This window comes from Piliocolobus tephrosceles, chromosome 12 (assembly GCF_002776525.5).
Source record: "Piliocolobus tephrosceles isolate RC106 chromosome 12, ASM277652v3, whole genome shotgun sequence".
Classification (NCBI taxonomy): Eukaryota; Metazoa; Chordata; class Mammalia; order Primates; family Cercopithecidae; genus Piliocolobus; species Piliocolobus tephrosceles.
In genome coordinates this window covers 100,345,474-100,366,371 of record NC_045445.1, presented here as the reverse complement: position 1 = coordinate 100,366,371, position 20,898 = coordinate 100,345,474, and the positions used below count along the sequence as shown (strand labels likewise).

Below are 20,898 nucleotides of genomic sequence, written 5' to 3'. Positions count from 1 at the left end.
TCATAGTTTTCATTTCTAGTACTTTTTTTACCAGGCAGGGAAATTTCCTCCACCCCCATTTGTATTGGTCATTTATTTCCCTTTTGTGAATTTCCTTCTCCTGTCCATTGCTGATTTATTTATCTTAGCTTATGGATTTTAAAAGAGGCTTTTGAAAATACTCAGGTTAATAGCCCTTTATCATTCTTGCATATTTTTATGAATATTTGTTGCCACTTCGTAATTTGCAATTAGCTCTTAGTTTCATTTAATCAAATAGTTCTCTAAGTCTTGTTTAAAAAAAAAAAAAAAAAACCTCTTCCATGCTTTGTTTTCTGCCAGATTCCAGCTCCCCAGAAGCAAGCACCCTTACTCTTTTTAATAGTTTTAAAGAATGTTTGGGTGTTATCTATTGGCTTTCCACTATGGAAGATAGAGATTGAGCTTTTCTTTACTCCCCCACTCACGTACCCATTTCCTAACCCCACCTCCCTAAGATAGGTATATCATTGTTTTGGTGAGATTCATGGTCGGTGTTGATCATTGAATCCCATGGTATCCATGCTGTGATGACTATTTCTACACAACTTTTTTCTTTTCCTTGGAATTAACAATTTTCTGTCTCAGTCATTTGTTTGCGTTACTATATACATATCAATCATTCAACTCCAAATTCTTCCCTGGTGTTTAGATCTCCTTTCTATATATTCAAACACATTAGGTGATAATCACAGTGATAATAATTAAAAGCAGTCATACAACATTTACTGCATGCCAAGCACTGTTACACATACTCTACGTGTGTTCACCCATCTTCACAACAACCTCATGAAGTAGGTGCCATTGTTATTATTATCTTTAGAGACAGAGTCTCACTCTGTTGCCCAGGCTGAAGTGCAGTGGCACAGTCATAGCTCACTGCAACCTCGAACTCCTGAGCTCAAGTGATCCTCCTACCTCAGCCTCCCAAGTAGCTGGGACTACAGGTCCGAGCCACCATGCCCAGTAAGTGCCATTATTATCCCCATGTCACAGAGCGGAAAACTGGGGCATAGGAGAAAACTGGGGCACAGAGAAAAACCGTTTGGCCCAGGTTTACACAGTAAATAGCCAGTAATAGGTGGGGCTGCTCTCACTTCTGGGCATCCTTGTCTTCTCTTTGAAGCAATCTCTCCTGGAGCTTGACTTGCTAAAGTCTGGACTGGTGACTTTCTCAGTTTGATACAGAGCTGTTACCTTGGTGTCTTCCTTTTACTATCTCCCAGGAAATCCCCTTGATTTCTCTCTTGGGTCAGATCTGTTTCCTGGAGCTTGTGTCTTCCTCTTTCTTGGCTTGCCCCTTCATTTTGTGGGGAGCACATCCTCCAGTATATCCTTGAAAATGGATGCCCGACAGGTACATTTTATGAAACTTTGCATGTCTGAAAATGTCATGTAGAAATATATTTACTGAATACATATAACTGTATAAATTTATGTGTAGAAATATAAATATGAATGCCATGGAAATATACCTATTTGATCCTGACACTAAACTTGTCTTTTTGGCTGAGAATAGAATTCTAGATTGGAAGTAATTTTTTTTTTTTTTGAGATGGAGTCTCACCCTGTCGCCCAGGCTGGAGTGCAGTGGTGTAATCTCGGCTCACTGCAACCTCCGCCTCCCGGGTTCACACCATTATCCTGCCTCAGCCTCCCGAGTAGCTGGACTACAGGCACCCACCACCACACCTGGCTAATTTTTTTGTATTTTTAGTAGAGACAGGATTTCATCGTGTTAGCCAGGATAGTCTCGATCTCCTGACCTTGTGATCTGCCCGTCTCAGCCTCCCAAAGTGCTGGGATTATAGGAGTGAGCCACCGTGCCCAGCCTAGAAATCATTTTTATGCCCTATTTGAAAGCCCGTCCAAAGTCTTCCTAGGCCTTTTCTACTCACACGTACATTTTCTCTGCTTTTCTAAAACTCTTTTTATTTGGTTTTCGATGCTGCTTTGTAAAAATTATTTGCTTTACTGATATCCATTTCTATCTCTTTTGCTCTCCCTTTAGTAGTATTTTTAAAAAAACTTTATCTTCCAAACCTTCTTTTCTATCTCTTATTAATGCTGTTACATTTTTTAAGTAGCTCTTTTTGTCTTCAGAATATTCCCGTGCTATTTTTGTTTTATAGATGCAGCATCATATCATTCTAAAGATAGTAGTAGTAGTTTTTTAAAAAACGTAATTTTTTGAATAGTAATATAGAAAAATGACTCAAAAAATTAAAGACATATAAAAAGCTATACAGGTTAAGTATCCCTAATCCAAAAATACAAAATCCAAAATGCTCCAAAATCCAAAACTTTTTGAGCACTGACATGACATTCAAAGGAAATGCCCATTTGGATTTTGGATTTTCAGATTAGGGATACCCAACCTAAGTATAATGCAGATATTCTAAAATCTGAAAAAAATCCAAAATCCCAAACACTTCTAATCCCAAGCATTTTGGATAAGGGCTACTCAAGCTCTATGGTCTAAATTCTCTTATCCATCTTTCTCCTGTCTGCTCAGCTCTCTCTAATACATATAACCAGGTTAGTTAGTTTTTCTCTGTATGATTAGGGTTTCTTTATGCAAATAACAGCAGCTGAGAACACGTTCTTATTTTCTCCTTTTTATGTCACAGAAGGTAGCCAATTAAATAAATTTTTATCAATTTTTGTTAATTTAAAATATTTCAGTGAAATATAATATGGATTATAAGCAATGCTGCTAGGAACATTCTTCATCATGTCTCCGTGCACATGTGTACACCCTCTCTTAAATATATACAGGGGGGTGAATGGGTCATAGTTATGCTTAAAAACGTCTTTATTGTGACATATTACATACCTACAGAAAAACACACAGAACAGGCATGTATGGCCAAGTGAGTTATCCTTCCATAGGCCTAGAAAGAGTCCATAGTTAGCATTCCACAATCCCTCTACTCCCAGAGCTAACTACTACCCTGACTTTTATGATAATCACTTCCCCAAAGAAAATCACAGCTGGGCGCGGTGGCTCACACCTGTAATCCCAGCACTTCAGGAGGCTGAGGTGGATGGATCACCTGAGGTCAGTCAGGAGTTCAAGACCAGCCTGTCCAACATGGTGAAACCCTGTCTCTACTAAAAATACAAAAATTAGCCGGGCATGGTGGCAGGCGCCTGTAATCTCAGATACTTGGGAGGCTGAGGCAGGAGAATTGTTTGAACCCAGGAGGCAGAGGTTGCAGTGAGCTAAGATCGCGCCATTGTACTCCAGTCTGGGTGAAAAAAGTGAGACTCCGTCTCAAAAAAAAAAAAAAAAAGAAGAAAATTGCAATCCACAGAGTGGGAGAAGATATAAACAACAGAGGACTTATACCCAGAATATATAAAGAACAACAAAACAACAAGAAAAAGCAGAATACCCACTAGTCAGAGGCCTTCTTGAACAGATATGTAACAGATGAAGATATTCAGATGGCTATTAGACACGTGAGACAGTGCTCAATCTCATTTTTCATCAGGGAAATGCAAATTTCAACCACAATGTAATACAACTACTCCTTACCACCACCACCAGAATGGCTATAATTTAGAACACTGACAATGACAAGTGTTAATGAGGAGGAGGAGCACTGCTGATGAGAATGTAAATTGGTACAATCTCTGGGGACCTTTTAGCCTTATTCATCCATGCGTATGTAGACCATATGAGGAAACAGTTCTAGGAAAACACCCACCAGAAATCCTTGGCTGATGCACCAGGACCCATGTATAAATGCTCACTGTAGCGTTACTTGTAACAGCCAGAAACTGGAAATAATGCAAATGCCCATCAATAATAGAGTGGGGCCAGGTGTGACAGCTCATACTCATAATCCCAACACTTTGAGAGGCTGAGGCAGGAAGATCATTAGAGGCCAGGAGTTCAAGACCAGCCTGGGCAACATAGTGAGACCCCATCTCTAAAAAAAAAAAAAAAGAAAGAAAAAATTTAAAAAATAGAATGGATAAATAAATTGAACATAATGTTGAGTGAAAGAAGGTAGACACCAAAGAATTTATTGTGTTTCAATTTATATGAAGTTTTAAGACAGGAAAAGCAAAAGCATATAGTATAGAGGGGTACATTTGTAGGTGATAAAACTTGAAAGCAAAGTGAGGAAGTGCTCACCATCTGAGGCAGAATAGTGGCTTTCTTGACCAGGGGCATTGCAGGGAGGGAGGGAAGGAGGCATGAGAAAGGCTTCCGAAAAAATGTGCCCTCCAGTTTTGACCCCAGTAGCCCATATATTCTTTCCCAAGACAGATACAGATAGTCTGTCCATACAAACGCATGCAATAAACAGAAATATTAGCATACAAAATTTCCAGCACTTGCTTTTCTCCCTTAACAATAAAGCTTGGTGATTATTCAATGTCACTACATGTAATGAGTTACCTCATTCCTTTACAAGGCCACGTCTTATTCTATTATATGAATATATCAAAATATGCTAACCAGTTTTCTATTAATAGACATTTAAAGGGTTTCTAATCTTTTGCAATTGTATAGAACACTGCAATGAATATCCTTATACAAATCTTAGTTAGCACAAGAGAGAGTATGTTTAAAGAGAAATTTCTCCAAGTAGAATTCCCAGGACAGATGATATATACATTTTTACTCTTTTCATTTTGTTTTGTTTACACATTTTTATTCTTAATAGATATGGAAAAATTGCCTGCCTTGTGGGTTGTGTCAGTTGTATGAGTGTCTGTTTTCACCATACCCAAGCAACACAGTGTCTTGTCATATTCGTTTTTTCTTTTTGGCCAGTCTGGTAGGTCACAACACAGTATCTCAGTATAGATTTAATTTGCATTTCTCTTGTGGCCAAGGTTGAATATATGTGACTGTGTTTAAAGAGCCATTTATATGATTTTTTTCTGAGACATTTTAAAATTTCCTTTTCCCATTTTTTTCTATTAGGTTGTTGCTATTTATGGAAGGATGTTACATGTGTCCCAGTTATTTTTCCCAACTTCCCATTTGTCTTTTAAATGAAAATGTTAGTGTTTTCTCTGTGCATTGAGTTTATGAATCTTTTCTGTTCTCCAAGTTTTGTATCATAACTAGAAACGCCTTCCTCATTGTTCCCCATTGCTTAGCGGTATTTGGGGGAAAAAAAAACTCTTATATTTTCTATTTAATATTTAATTGTTTTTAGTTTTTACTTTTACAGCTGCGACTAGCTGGATTGTTTTTGCTGTTGTTGTAAAGCCTTAGCCAGGGATCTATCTTAATTTTTCTTCAAGATGCCTACACATTTGTCCCAACACCATTTATTGAATAATCTATATTTCCCCCCCAACATGCAATACTACATTAGCATATACAGGCATACCTTGGAGATATTGCAGGTTCGATTCCAGACCACTGCAATAAAGCGAGTATCTCAGTAAAGAGTTAAAAAATTTTGTGGCTTCCCACATAAAAGTTATGTTTATAGTATGCTATAGTCTATTAAGTGTACAATAGCATTATGTCTAAAAACTGTGTATATACCTTAATTAAAAAATACTACTACAAAATGCTAACAATCACGTAAGCCTTTGGTGGGTCATAATCTTTTTGCTGGTGAAAGGTCTTGCCTTGATGCTGATGACTGCTGACCGATCAGGGTGGTGGTTGCTGAACATTGGGGTGGCTATAGCAATTTAAAAAAATAAGACAACAATGAAGTTTGCCACATCAATTAACACTTTCCTTCCTGAAAGATTTCTCTGTACTATACAACACTGTTTGATAGCATTTTATCCACAGTAGAAATCCTTTCAAAATTGGAGTCAGTCCTCTCAAACCCTGCCCCTGCTTTCTTTCAGTTTATGTAATATTCTAAATCACTTGCTGTCATTTCAACACTGTCCACAGCATCTTCACTAGGAGTAGATTCTGTCTCAAGAAATCATGTTCTTTGCTTATCCATAAGAAAAAACTCCTCATCCATTAAAGTTTTATCATGAGATGGCAGCAGTTCAGTCACATCTTCAGGCTTCACTTCTAGTTCTCTCGCTATTTCCACCATCTCTGTAGCTATTTCCTCTAGTAACGTCTTGAATCCCTGAAAGTCATCCATGAGGGTTAGAATCAAGTCTTTCCAGACTTCTGTTATTGCTGATATTTTAATCTCCTCCCATGAATCGTGAGTGTTCTTAATGGCTTCTAGAATGATGAACTGTTTACAGGAGGTTTTCAATTTACTCTGCCCAGATTCATCCAAGGAATCACCATCTATGGCAGCTATAGTCTTACAAAACATATTTCTTAAATAACACTTGAAAGTTGAAATTACTCTTTGATCTATGGGCTCCAGAATCATGTTGTGTTAACAGGCATGAAAACAACATGAATCTCCTTGTACATCTCTATCAGAGCTCTTTGGTGACCAGGTGCATTATCAGTGAGCAGTGATATTTTGTAAAAAATCTTTTTTGTCTAGCAATAGGTGTCAAGAGTGGTCTTAAAATATTCAGTAAGCTATGCTGTAAACAGATGTGTTATCATCCAGGCTTTGTTGTTCCATAATTCTTTTTTTATTTTTTTTGAGATGGAGTCTCGCTATGTTGCCAGGCTGCAGTGCAGTGGCGTGATCTTGGCTCACTGCAACCTTGCCTCTGCCTCCTGAGTTCAAGCGATTCTCCTGCCTCAGCCTCCCAAGTAGCTGGGACTACAGGCACATGCCACCATGCCCAGCTAATTTTTGTAATTTTAGTAGAAACAGGGTTTCATCATGTTGGCCAGGATGGTCTCAATCTCTTGACCTTGTGATCTGCCCGCCTCGGCCCCCCAAAGTGCTGGGATTATAGGCGTGAACCACCGCCCACCTTGGCCCCCCAAAGTGCTGGGATTACAGGTGTGAGCCACCGCGCCTGGCCGATTTGGCATAATTCTTAAGGATCTTAGGATTTACAGAATGGTAAATGAGCATTGGCTTCACCGTTTTTGTTGTTGTTTGTTTGTTTGAGACAGGGTCTCACTCTGTCAGTCAGGCTGGAGTGCAGTGATGTTATCATAGCTCACTGTAACCTTGAGCTCCTGGGCTCAAGGAATCCTGCCTTAGCCTCCTGAGTAGCTGGGACTACAGGCATGTGCCACTGTGCCTGGCTAATTTAATTTTTTTTTTTTTTTTTGAGATGGGGTCTTGCTATGTTGCCAGGACTGATCTCAAACTCCTGACCTTAAGCAGTCCTCCCACCTCAACCTCCCAAAGTGCCGGGATTACTGGTGTGAGCCACCATGGCTGGCTGGCTTCAACTTAAAGTCACCAGCTACATTAGTCCCTAACAAGAGAGTCAGCCTGTCCTTTGAAGGTTTGAAGCCAGGCATTTACTTCTCTTCTGTAGTTGTGAAAGTCCTAGCTGGCATGTTCTTCCAATATAAGGCTGTTTAATCTGCACTGAAAATCTGTTGTTTAGTGTAGCCACCTTCATCAATTATTTTAGCTAGCTCTTCTGGATAACTTGCTACGTACAGCTTCTATGTTAGCACTCGAGCACTTGCTACTTCACCTTGTGCTTTTTATGTTATGGAGATGGCTTCTTTCCTTAAGCCTCATGAACCAACCTCTGCTAGCTTCAAACTTTGCTTCAGCAGCTTCCTCACCTCTCTCAACCTTTGCAGAATTGAAGAGAGTTCAGGCTTTGTGCTGGAGTAGGTTTGGTTTAATTAAGGGAATGTTGTGGCTGGTTTGGTCTCCTTTCCAGACCACTCAAACTTTCTTCATATCAGCAATAAGTCTATTTCACTTTCTTATCTTTCATGTGTTCACTGGAGTAGGACTTTTAATTTCCTTCAAGAATTTTTCCTTTGCATTCACAACTTGTCTGATTGGTGCAAGAAGCCTAGCTCTTCAGCCTAGCTTGGCTTTCAACATTCCTTCCTCAGTAAGCTCAATCATGTCTAGCTTTTGATTTAAAGGGAGAGACATGTGACTCTTCCTTTCACTTGAATACTTAGAGACCATAGGTTATTAATTGGCCTAATTTCAATATTGTGTCTTAGGGAGTAGGGAGGCCGGAGGAGAGGGCGAGACAGGGAACAGGCCAGTAGGTGGAGCAGTCAGATCACACACAGCATTTATCAATTCAGCTCACCATCTTCTATGGGCATGGTTTGTGGTGCCCCGAAACGACAACAATAGTAACATCTAAGATCACTGATCACAGATTATCATAACAGATATAATAATAGGCCGGGTGCAGATATAATACAGGCTGGGTACACCTGTAATCCCAGCACTTTGGGAGGCGAAGGTGGGCGTATCACGAGGTCAGGAGTCCAAGACCAGCCTGGTCAAGATGGTGAAACCCCGTCTCTACTAAAAATACAAAAAAATTAGCCAGGCACGGTGGCGGGTGCCTATAATTCTAGCTACTCGGGAGGCTGAAGCAGAGAATTGCTTGAACCCAGGAGGCAGAGGTTGCAGTGAGCCGAGATCACGCCAGTGCACTCTAGCATGGGTGACAGAGTGAGACTCTGTCTCAAATAAAAAATAAATAAATAATTAAAAATAAAAAATAACCAAATCTTCCACCTTAAAAAAAAGAGAAGAAACCGATATAATAATAATGAAAATGTTTGCAATATTGTGAGGATTACCAAAATCTGACATAGAGACATGAAGTGAGTACATGCTGTTGTACAAATGGTTCCAATAGACTTGCTCTATCAGGGTTGCCACAAACCTGCAATTTACAAAAAACACAATAATCTCTGAAGTGCAGTAAAGTGCAATGAAACCATGTATGCCTGTGCATACATTCCAAGATATAACTCTGAGTATATTGGGTATATTTCTGAACCTTATCCTGTTCCACTGAGCTAATAGTCATAATCTTTATTATTCTAATTTCTCTATATTCATAATTTCTTCTAATAGATGATAGGGCTGCCTCTGATTACCCTTTTTTTCAGGAATTTACTGCTTTCTTGATTGCTTTCTTTTTTGTACACAATTTATAATTCACTTACCAAATTTAAAAATAATTATATTGCCATTGCAAATGAACTTGCATTAAATAGGGCCATTTGCTTCTTTATGATAATTCAGATTTCCTACTAAAGAATTGAGTATGGGCAGGGTGTTGTGGCCCATGCCTGTAATCCCAGCACTTAGAGAAGCTGAGGCAGGTGGATCATTTGAGGTCAGGAGTTTGAGACCAGCCTGGCCAACGCAGTGAAACTCTGTCTCTACTAAAAATACAAAAATTAGCCAGGCATTATGGTGCATGCCTGTAATCCCAGCTACCCAGGAGGCTGAGGTACAAGAATTGCTTGAATCCAGGAGGTGGAGGTTGCAGTAAGCCGAGATCACGCCACTGCACTCCAGCCTGGGGAAAAAAAAAAGAATTGAGTATGTTTGCTTTTTTTCAAGTAATCTTTGCATTTCCAATTAATGTGTTAACATTTTCTTCAAACATGTTTTGACATCAGTTTTTGTTTTTATTTTCTAAATGGAAAAAATACAAACATATATGAATGTATAGCATTATAAATTGAAACTAAAATTACAATTATTCCCATAGAAGAGATATTTGAAAGAAAGTAAGTGAAAGGAAAAGCAAAGAATCCTATGATTCTCTTATTCTTTTTCAGAAGAATATAGATATTGATAGACCTTGGGAGAGAAACATGCATATAATTCTGGTCTTATGTTGGGATGAGTGATAAGGCTAAATGTAGAATGAATAGTAATTTTCAAATGAGCATTAAGGGGGAAAACACCAAAAATTTTATGTGCCAAGGAAATTAAAGGAAACCAAAAGAAATATTTAAATAGCAGAAATTCATCCTAGTGTTCCAATAATTACATATGGGTTAAAATCATTCATTAAACGACAAACATCATCTGATAGGAAAAAACAACTGAAAATTCCCCAAGGTCCAGCATTGTTTTATAAATGTGAGTTACATTTGAAATTAAAAGACCCAGCCAGGCGTGGTGGCTTATGCCTGTAATCTCAGCACTTTGGGAGGCCGAGGCAGGCGGATCACCTGAGGTGATCTAGGCCAGACTGGTCAACATGGCGAAACCCCATCTCTACTAAAAATACAAATATTAGCCGGTGCTCACCTATAATCCCAGCTACTTGGGAGGCTGAGGCAGAAGAATTGCTTGAACCTGGGAGGCAGAGGTTGGCAGAGGTTGCAGTGAGCTGAGATCACGCCACTGCACTCCAGCCTGCGTGACAGAGCGAGACTCCTTCTCGAAAAAAAAAAAAAAAAAAAAAAAGACCCCAGAAAATATGAAAACGAAGGGGGATAGAAAATGATAGACTTGGCCAAAAAACACCAATAGAAGCCTGTGGCTGCAATTTTAAAACCTGAGCAGAGGGAATATAAGGTGAAAAACATCACAAGGTATGAAAGTAGATGGTTCTTCAAACTGTGAAATATCAAGAATTATAACATTTATCAACACATATATAGCTAATGATATATCCTTAAACTATGTAAAACTGAAACTAGGCGGAATAGTTAATTTGACCACTAGCCACTTTAACCCACCCTTTTCAGAAACTAGATGATGAAGCAAAGAAAAAAAGTTTTTAAAGCTTTGCTGTAATATGGATCATCACACAGAGCATGAAAGCATGATAAAAATAAAGAGCAGCTAGTGAAAAATAAATATTCTCTATACACATTAAAATATTTTACATAAATATGTTTAAAGAGAAAGCATAAATCATCTTACAAAATACATACAAATAAGCATCAGGAGGCACATTTCAAGGTTTATGCAGTAAAGCTAAACTTACAGGTGGATGGAAAATTATAGGCTTGAATGTCCATTTATTCCTTTCCTATACCCATGAACTTTCCTTCCTGTTAGAAAGAAATGATCTTTCCACTGAACCCTTTCCCCTCCCTTCCAGTTATCTCCTCTCTTTCCTATCACATCACTTTTCCCCTTCTATGCTGGGCCATTCTCACAAGCATGCAACATGCAGAAATATTTTCCATCTGAAAAAATCTGCCCTTGACCCCTCATCCACTCCCAGCCAAGGTGTTTCACCAGAGGAATAAGTAATTCCTGCAAGCTCACTGACAAAACCTGTGATTTGCAAAAAAGTTTAATGTCTTCTCCTTTAGGTGGGTTTTGGGCCAGGGACACGTTTCCTCAAAGTGGGGCGAGGCTGGGGATTACTCCCCTATAATCTCTGTGATACACTTCTTTGCAGGTCCTGGCAATCTCAATTATGCAAACCCCTGACCCTCAATTCTTCCCCTTTTATTCTGTAAGCTGCCATTCTTACTACCAAGGGTCTCTCATACTTTCTGCCAATGTTGTGGTATAATAGCCTGCTAAAGAGAACATCAGCAATTACAGATCAGCCTTACTCGTGAATAGTGATGGAACAGTTATAAATGAAATACCACCAAGTAGAATCCATCAATTCCTTTAAAAGTCACTCATTCTGACTATGTGGTCCAATATTATAAAATCTATAATCCACCATATTAACATGTCATCAGAGAAAAGCAATGTCACAAAATTCAACATCCATTCTTGATTTTAAAAAGTATCGGCCGGGCGCAGTGGCTCATGCCTGTAATCCCAGCACTTTGGGAGGCCGAGGCGGGTGGATCACCTGAGGTCAGGAGTTCGAGACCAGCCTGACCAACATGGAGAAACCCCGTCTCTACTACAAATACAAAATTAGCTGGGCCTGGTGGCACATGCCTATAATCCCAGCTACTAGGGAGGCTGAGGCAGGAGAATTGCTTGAACCTGGGAGGTGGAGGTTGCGGTGAGCCGAGATCGTGCCATTGCACTCCAGTCTGGGCAACAACAGTGAAACTCTGCCTCAAAAAAAAAAAAAAAAAAGTATCAAAGTTGAGCATCCCACACTTCCAGTTCCTTCCCCAAACTCACCCTAGGGATTGTCACTGAAGTAGTGAAGGCTAATTAAGAACATCCAGAACTCTTCATTTGGGATTGAGTCCTTTATAAGTCGTCTTCCTTTGTCTTGTCTTACACTTTTCCAGAATTTGGCTGATTAAGATGAAGACCATGCCTCCTTTCTTTTGGTACTCCCTTATACACTGATGATGTTCAGAATGTTTTATTTTAGATTGAGTCTTTTATCTTTATAAAGTGTCTTCCTTTGTCTTGTTACATTCTTTTGCACCGGAATTCTACTCTGGTTGATATTAAGATGGAAGCCTTGCTTCCCTTCTTTTGGCTTTTTCTAATACACCTTTGCTTATCCTTTTACCATCATTCTGAATCTTTGTTCATTTTTCTATATGATATGTAAAAGATGTGTTTTATATTATACTTTCTAATTTTAATGTTCTTTTTTAATATGTTTCATTATATACTCTATTTTGCTTTGTTTTTTGTTCTTTCTAATAATCTGAAAGGGTTGGCCGGGCATGGTGGCTCATGCCTGTAATCCCAGCACTTTGGGAGGCCGAGGCAGGCGGATCACCTGAGGTCGGGAGTTTGAGACCACCCTGACCAACATGGTGAAACCCTGTCTCTACTAAAAATACAAAATTAGCCGGGTGTGGTGGTGCATGCCTGTAATCCCAGCTACTTCGGAGGCTGAGGCAGGAGAATTGCTTGAACCCGGGAGGCAGAAGCTGTGGTGAGGCGAGATCGTGCCATTGCACTCCAGCCTGGGCAACAAGAGCCAAACTCTATCTCAAAAACAAAAAACTAGAAAAGAAAGGAAAAGAAAGGTTTAAATTATTTTTTTTTTTTGTTCTTTAAGTGGTTCCCTTTATAACATTAATTTTATAAATTATAATTAATATTCTTCTTATTATAACAGTATCTATTAACTGTCCACCTTGAGTAGTGACAAGATTTGTATATATTGTTTCAAGAATTCTTTTATTAGTTTTCCTTCAGCCTTATATTTGAAGGCTTATCAGTTCAACTTGCCTGGGTCAACTTTTTAAGAACAAATTACATACTGATTTTCCTCTCTTCCATATTTCTATCATTTTTTCCTATTATATTTTGAAGTATTTGTTGATTTGTACTTCATTTTGTTTACTGGCCATAATCCTTTCTTTGTTCCTACCTGCTTTGACAGGAACTGTTAAAGACATTCATACCTGTATTGATTTTTTTTATCACTTCAAATGGTCATGTCAATGTCTTTTCAAAGTTGATGACTTCAAATCAGAATCCAAATAAGGTCCACACATTTGTTCCTATGTCTCTGTCAAGAACTGTGAAGAGTCTGAGATTTTTACCCTACTTGTGAGCTAATGAATTAGCCTGCCACAGTGTCCTGGATGCTGGCAAAAGAGATATGAAACTCTGGGCTAGAGTAAAGGACTTTATTACTCACGGCAGTCGTGGTAGCTAGAGTCTTAATATTTGTGCCAGCTCCCCAAGCCCCGATTCCTCCAGGGTGATGTGAAGAGACCCAGGTGATGCACAGTGGATCGCTTAGGTATCCTGAGTCTTTTATACTGAATAGTAAGCAACCTTGTCCTTTGCTCTGGAGGGAGACACAATATATTTCCAAGGCTGTTTGCTCTGGAAACATCCTCGAAAAGATGGCCTGGAACAAAAGGCAATGTGGCATAATAAAAAATATATATTTGGTCTCTGCTGCTGGTTCCTGGCACAGAGCTCTGAAAACTCTTGTAATTTCCTGAGTGGATAGGGGTGCTAGGAACATCTGTTGTTCTAATATTTGGTCTTTGATCCTGGTTCTTGACACAGAGCTCCTAATCCCATGTAATTTCCTGGTGATAGGAGCATCTTTTGTTCTAATGAGATGACTTTTGATGGGCTCCTGGATAGCTTCAGGAGCAGGGCTGATCACCAGAAAGACCAAGCCGTGATTAGAAACTTGGAACTTTCAGCCTCACCCTCGTCCTCTGGGGAGGGAAGAGGGGCTGCAGATTGAGATAATCATCATGCCTATGTGATGATGTATCCATAAAAATCCCTATAAACCAATCCCTGATTTATAGCCAGTTGGCCAGAATTACGGAGGCCTGGACTTGTGATTGGTGTCTGAAGTGGGACAGTCTTGTGGGACTGAACCTTAACTTGTGGGCATATTAAATTATAGAACACCTGTTGGAGTCTACAAAAGATGTGGTTTGGAGAACACATGGAGGTGCTGGGTGGGTGGCACGCCCGGAGAGGACGCAGAAGCTCCACGCCCCTTCCCACATACCTTGCCCTATGTATGTGGATAGGGGTGCTAGAAACATCTGGTGTTCTAATATTTGGTCTTTGACCCTGGTTCTTGATACAGAGCTCCTAATCCCATGCAGTTTCCTGGGTGGTAGGAACATCTTTTCTTCTAATCAGGCTGTTAATCTGGCTGTTCATCTGTGTCTTTTGTAATATTCTTTATAATAAACTGGTAAATGTAAAGTGTTTTACTGAGTTCTATGAGCTATTCTAGCAATTATTGAACCTGAGGAGGAGTTTGTGGGAATCCCCAATTTATAGCCAGTTAGTGGGAAGTACGGGAGACCTGGACTTCTGATTGGTGTCTGAAGTGGGGACAGTCTTGTGTGACTGAGCCTTAACCTGTGGGTGTCTGTTCCAACACTGGGTAGTTAGTTCAGTATTAAAGTGTGGAACATCTGTTAGAGTCTGCAAAGAAGTGCTTGGTGTGGAAAACCCCACACATTTGGTGTCAGAAATGTTCTGTGTGAGTGGAAGGAAAAACAGTTGTTTTTTTTTTTTCCCTTTTTCAGGCAGTCAGTGCCTGTCCTCACAAGATCTGCAGAAATGTGAGAGCCCCGTAGAGAACTATCTCACAATATCTCCCCGTTTCTACACTCTCTTTGATTCTGTACATGTTCCCATGAGTACACTACACTACTCCACTGGCTACTTTAATTATTCTGACAGTCAGAGGCTAGGGCCAAATCTGTGCAATTTGTCTCATGCAGCACTTAATTAAGGGTTTATCAGCAGTGCTTCAAGCAGCAGTCTGGCCAATACTGGGTCAATGCCAGCAATACTGGGCCAATCCCCAGTATTTTCCTCAACTGTAACCCTTAGGGTCCCAGGCCCAACCAGCTGAACAAATCCCATAAACCACTAAGGTCTGTCTCCCTGATAAAACCAGGTGTTTTTCTCCTTAACTTTCTAGCTTGACCTTTCTACTTGGCCTCAGGCACAAATCCAGGTAACAGGATGTATTAATATTAGCAATCGCACAAAATCTGTCTTGGCCCCAAAGGGCAATTTTGTCATCCATAACGACCTTGGACAGCAAATTGGGGCTGACCAGAATGTTTCCTCGGCCAAGGTAGCATTATTGATCACCTCGACTAAAATCAGGGACAGATTTGCTACCACCTTTTCTAACTGGATGATTCCTGTCATGGGAATAACTGCTTGCAGGGTACACATAAATAACAAGCCAGTTTATCGCTCTAGGAAGTTCTTCCTAGCAACAATGGGTAGCCTTGTTTTGGTAAGGTCTCAAGAGTCATTTGAGGGTTTCGTGAACCCCTGGTAGTGATTCCTTACACACTTGCAGGTCTCTAATGAGCCCCACTCAAGGTGCAAATCACCATATTTTGGGAGGAAACAAGTTAATGTCTGACTTCCACACAAAGAGTACAATCTCAGCTGGGCGCGGTGGCTCATGCCTGTAGTCCCAGCACTTTGGGAGGCCCGAGGCAGGCGGATCAGCAGTTCGAGACCAGCCTGGCCAACATAGTGAAACCCCATCTCTACTAAAAATACCAAAAAAAATTAGCCGGGCGTAGTGGCGGGTGCCTATCATCCCAGCTACCCAGGAGACTGAGGCAGGCGAATCACATGAACCTGGGAGGCAGAGGTTGCAGTGAGCCAAGATCACGCCATTGAATTCCAGCCTGGGTGGCAGTGCAAGACTCCATCTCAAAAAAAAAAAAAAAAAAAAAAAAAGAAAGAAAGAAAGAAACTACAATCTCAGGGTGACCCTGGGAAGAAAGTGTTGTTTAAAACTGAGGGGGCTCCCTAAATGGGAACCATAGCAGTCCAGGGACACAGGGTGAGAGTACCTCCAATGTGATCTCACAGCCCACGGATAGTCTTTAATTATTTAAGATAAAAACCAAGAAATGTAAGAAATTGAATGTATTCAGGCTACTGCAATAAAGAGAGTGCCTTAGATTTGGAGATCAGAGTGTCTGAGAGGGGTGGTTTTGAATTTTACTTTTGTAGGGAAGAGTAGACAGGTTTGAGTGGGGAGAGTTCCAGTGTGGAGGTGGGTTGTTGTTTTTGCATTCAGGGGAAGCCCTAGTCAGCTGAACAGGGAAATGTTTATCTTTGTGGCTAGCTAGTTTCAGGAAAACAAGCTTCCAATCTCAGGTAATCATTCATGAGACACAGAACAGGACGTTGGAGGGTCTGTCTCAGGCGTTTTGGCAGGTTCAGGCAAAAAGAGAGTGGTCTGTTTGGCTTTTTCACAGGTAACCCCAGGAGTCATGAAAAAGAGTAGACAGCAAGCTTTATCTAAGCCACGTGGGGGAGAGGGGTCTTTTGCAGTCAGTTTCCAGAACATGAAATGGGGAGGGGTGGTTCTTAACTGTTGCTATTTTCAGGGCTCAGGTGGAATTCAACGTTGTCAGACCCCTTGTTCAAGGCAGCTATAAGGTTGTCCTTGAACAACTGTCTGGAAATGAGGCTACTGGGGATACCAGTTCTACACCATTGTCAGTCTAGATTTGATCTCCACAGGTAACTTTGTTGGCTCAGATTTGGCCTCTGGGCACGAAGTCAGTTGGCAGTGCAGTTGTTGTCAGGTCTGCTGGATTGTGATATATTGAATCATTTGTCGAGACTGGCTGCAGAGTGGCACTAAGACTCTGGGCAGGCTGCATCCCCAATTGCAAAGTGTAAGATTATACACAGGAGAAGGATTAGTAATCCCTGCCATCTAGCTCAAAGCTAAGATCTTCTACTTCCAAATTCTGGCCAGGAGAACATGCCCCATAGGCTGTTCATATGAACCTTAGAGAGGAAGTAGCCTTTCCCTGGAGTTTAGTGATTGACTATTCTACAAGGCCTGTGGTGTTCATCCAAGTAGAGCAAGAGGTGTTGGCTATGGTGCAGACACCTCCTTGACCAGCTAGGAGGAAGGCAAGAGCTACATGATTGTACTAATTTGAGCCAGTGAGTTTCAACTTATTTGCTATGTTATAGGGCAGAGGTGGTATCATATCATTTATTACTTCTGCAAGGGTTTAGGAGAGATTTGGAACTACTTTTTCTAATTGCATAATTCCTTGAGTGGGTAAAATCCTTATAGTGTGCATAAAGAGAAAATTGTTGATTCCCCTGGGGGGTTCTCCTGAATACCCTTTAGTTGTGTCATTTTGGAATGATTAAGTCTCCAGAGGGACATGTGGTTGACAGGTGAGGTGGTAGTTTTCAATATTTGGAGGTCCTGGACAAGGATTCCAAAGACACTGAAAAGATTAATGTCGGGAAGGCAGGTGTAGACTGGCTGGCCATATACAAAGTAGTACCATAGGGGTCACAGACAGTGTTTATGGTTTAGGAATTCTTCATAATGGTTGCAGTTAGTCAAGGGGTGGACCCCTCTGGAGGGCACAGTCTTTGTGTAAAATTGAACAAAGTCTATGAGGCTGATTGAGAAGTGGTGGAGGAGAAAATGGTGGATAAAAGCTCTGCTTTTATCCTTTGACTGATTTTTTTTTTCCTTTGACTGATTTTTTTTTTCCTTTGACTGATTCTGAGGAAGTGGAGTCTATTATAAATAATGTACTGGGATATTTTCTCTTTTCCTCTACCCTGTTTGGTTACAAATTATTGCTGGAGATTTCAAGAGAAGCATTAATTATGTTAGGAGATACAGTGTCATTACTATGTGGTGAAAGGTTGGGGTTGGTGAGGTGAGATGGTTTAATACCCATATGAACCATTAAGGGGAAATGGGATGTGCTAAGGGGAATGGCGATCAAATGTTGGTGCTGAAAGTGAAGTGAGGGTTGACACATCCAACAACTGGCGAGACTGCGAGTGGTAGCTGATTTGCTCCAGACGACCACCAGAGTAAGTGCCAGAGAACAGGCAAGTAGGCAGGGTAAAAGAAAAGTTTATTAACTAGCCAATGTGAAGGAGGGGCGAGGTTCACCGGTCTCCGGCGGCGGCCAAGGAAGTCGCTCCGGCGTTCTCCGACGAGGTTCCTGGGTCCCAGGTACGAGGAGGGGCCGAGGAAGTTCCCGCCGCGTGCCCGCCCGGAGGAACAGCTTTTATGTCCTGGGCCTGGGAGTGGGGGGGGGCAGTGGGCGGAACATAGGCGGGTCGGGGGCGGGGCGGTAGGCGAGGCTAGGTAGGTTTCAATTTTCTCCGTCAGACTGCGCCTGCACAGTCAACCTGTCTTTCCCCGGTGTGGGAAAGTTGACAATGAAGAACCCGGAAATGCGCCATTTTAGTCCCTTTGTTCTTTTGTTCCCTCCCTCCCTCCATCCAGACAGTCCAACCTTTTATTGATTATAGTGATAGGGGGCGTCGTTGTCTGTCTAGCTGCTTCCTGCTGTTAGGGGGCGTTGTTATGAGGGTCTATGGTTGGCACCTGGACATAGGGATGTAGGAGCATCTGGTTGAAGGCAACACGGGTGATCTCTTGAACTTTGGCTCGGAGAAATTTGATTAAAACAGGAGTGAAACATAAGACAGAGGATTAGTATGGGAATTAGGAATGGGAGCATCTGCTGTATTACCGGCAGCAGCCATACCAGTGGTCCGGGGGTGAAGGGGGTATTGTAGGTTTTTAATTCTGCTTTAATCCTGTTTAGGGTTTGGATGTTAGTGTCTACTAGGCCTGACTCATTTACGTAATAGCAGCATTCTTCTCCTAAGAAGAGACATGTTCCTTCTTTTTCGGCAGTAAGTAAATCTAATGCTCGCCTATTTTGTGCTGCTACCTGGGCCACTGAGGTAATTTGACGCTGCAGAGAGGCCAGGCTTTCAGCTGAAGCCTCTATGGCTTCTCGGATTTGAGCTGTCAGAGATCGGGTAGACTGTACCCAGTGGGCAAGTGCCCCAGTTCCAAGCCCTGACGCCACTAGGGAGGAGGCCAGGGAGACTCTGATGATTAGGGGAAGGAAGACAGCCCATTTTTGGAGATCATTAGGAGGAGGGTTAAATTGTATGACGAGTTCAGCTACTTCTGCTTTGCTATATAAGGTTAAACTAGGTACTAGGGACACTGGGACACAGAGGGATTGACCGATGGATGTGTGATTAAGGACCTTGAAGAGTTGCACCAGAAATAACCTCCGACGGGAGCCGTCTGGGTCTTAGCGGGTGGCTGGGTATAATTACACCAGGAGGTGTTTGGGGTGGAGTAGCAGAAAGGAAGGATTGGACTTTCTGGGTTTTGGTATAGTGGGACTTGGAGTAAGAACGGTTTTTGGGAGGTGCCTATAAAGTTAGTTGTAGCCTTGAAAGCAGTAGGTAAGGGGACTGCCACTAAGGGGGCTCTTTCAAGGGCCACACAGAGGAAACAGTGGGAGAGATTTGTTAGGTTGGCTGCCCGTGTTAGGTTTAACCCTTGATGGGCTAGTTTTAAGCATGAGAAGGGGTCCTTATTGGAGGAGTGTAATTAATCTTGTAAGGCCTGTTCTTGTGATTGTATGGCTAAGGTTAAATTCTGTAGGACTTGTATGTTTTGAGGAAGGGATTTTTGCTGGACAAGTGCTCTTTTTATCAGGAGAGTAGCCATGGGATATGAACTAAGAATTGTGTAGCCTGTGTAGAGTCCGCCTTTGACTCCGTCTGCCCATCGGGGGTCCCATGGGTCTTTGGTATTTAATTGGTATTGAAGGGTGGTTCGTTGATTCGTAATGGTGAAGAGAGCAGTGGGTTTCTCCTGTCTGAAGGTTGCATAATGGATCCTACAATAAATATAAGGGCATCCTAGGTTCTTTTGTTTCCAGTAAGTCTTACAATTGTAATGTGTCTGATCGTGCAGGAAGCAGAGAGCCTTAGCTCCGGCCGCACTGCAACACGATAGGGTGAAATTTATAGTAAGATGGGGTTGGCAGCCTGAAGGGGGGGCAGTCAGCAGTGCCTTGTAGCTGTGAGTGCTGTTTATTTTTGCGTGACCAAGTTTCAACTGTAGAGAATCTCCATATGAAAGTTGGGTTAGTAATAGAGATTGAAATACAAGAGAGATAGTAATATAAGCATGAGATAAGACTTCATCTTCAGTGTAATCACAGAGTACACCTTGCCACTGAAGATGTTTTATAAAAGTAAGTGGGAAAACCACTGTGATGGGCTACTATCTGGAGGCAAGTAGGGATCTGGGGTAATATATTGGAATTCTGTTATGTTTATATAGAGTATGGCGAGAAATCAGGATAAGCGCAAGAGGTCAGGGAGCATGTGGTGGTTGAGGGAGTTTGGTGATTTTGAGGCAGGTAGGGGTAAGTCTAGTAGATGTCCACTGATTGTCTTCGGTGGGGGCCTTTTTAAATTGTGATATATGGACTCAGTGCGTTTGTCCTAGAAGTTTGGCTGCTGTGTATGTGGATAGGAGGACAGTATAGGGGCCTTTCCACCTGGGCTGAAGATCTTTGGCTTGGATATCTTTTAAGTATACTTGGTCTCCTGGGCTGAGAGAGAGATGTGGGCTATAGGTGTCTGTTGGAGGGGGGTGTGCTAGTTCTGCATGTTGTCACAGGAGTTGTCTCAAGAGGGTGAGGTATGGAAGATAAGTTGCCAGCGGGGAAGAAAGGGTGGGTAACTGCTGGAGGGTGAGGGGCCGGCCGTAAACTAATTCAAACGGACTGAGGCCTGTTGGACTCTGTGGGGCTGCTCACAGCTGGGTTAGGGCCAGGGGAAGGAGAGTTACCCACGATTGTTGAGTCTCGAGGGAGAGTTTGGTGAGTTGCTGCTTGATGAGCCC

The 20,898-nt window shown here is 41.6% G+C and overlaps 1 protein-coding gene across 3 annotated transcripts in view; it reads left to right on the top strand.

Moving 5' to 3' along the window:
• Positions 1-20,898, top strand: part of ZNF81 (zinc finger protein 81) — a 98,769-nt gene that overhangs the window by 9,518 nt on the left and 68,353 nt on the right. The window lies entirely within an intron of this gene.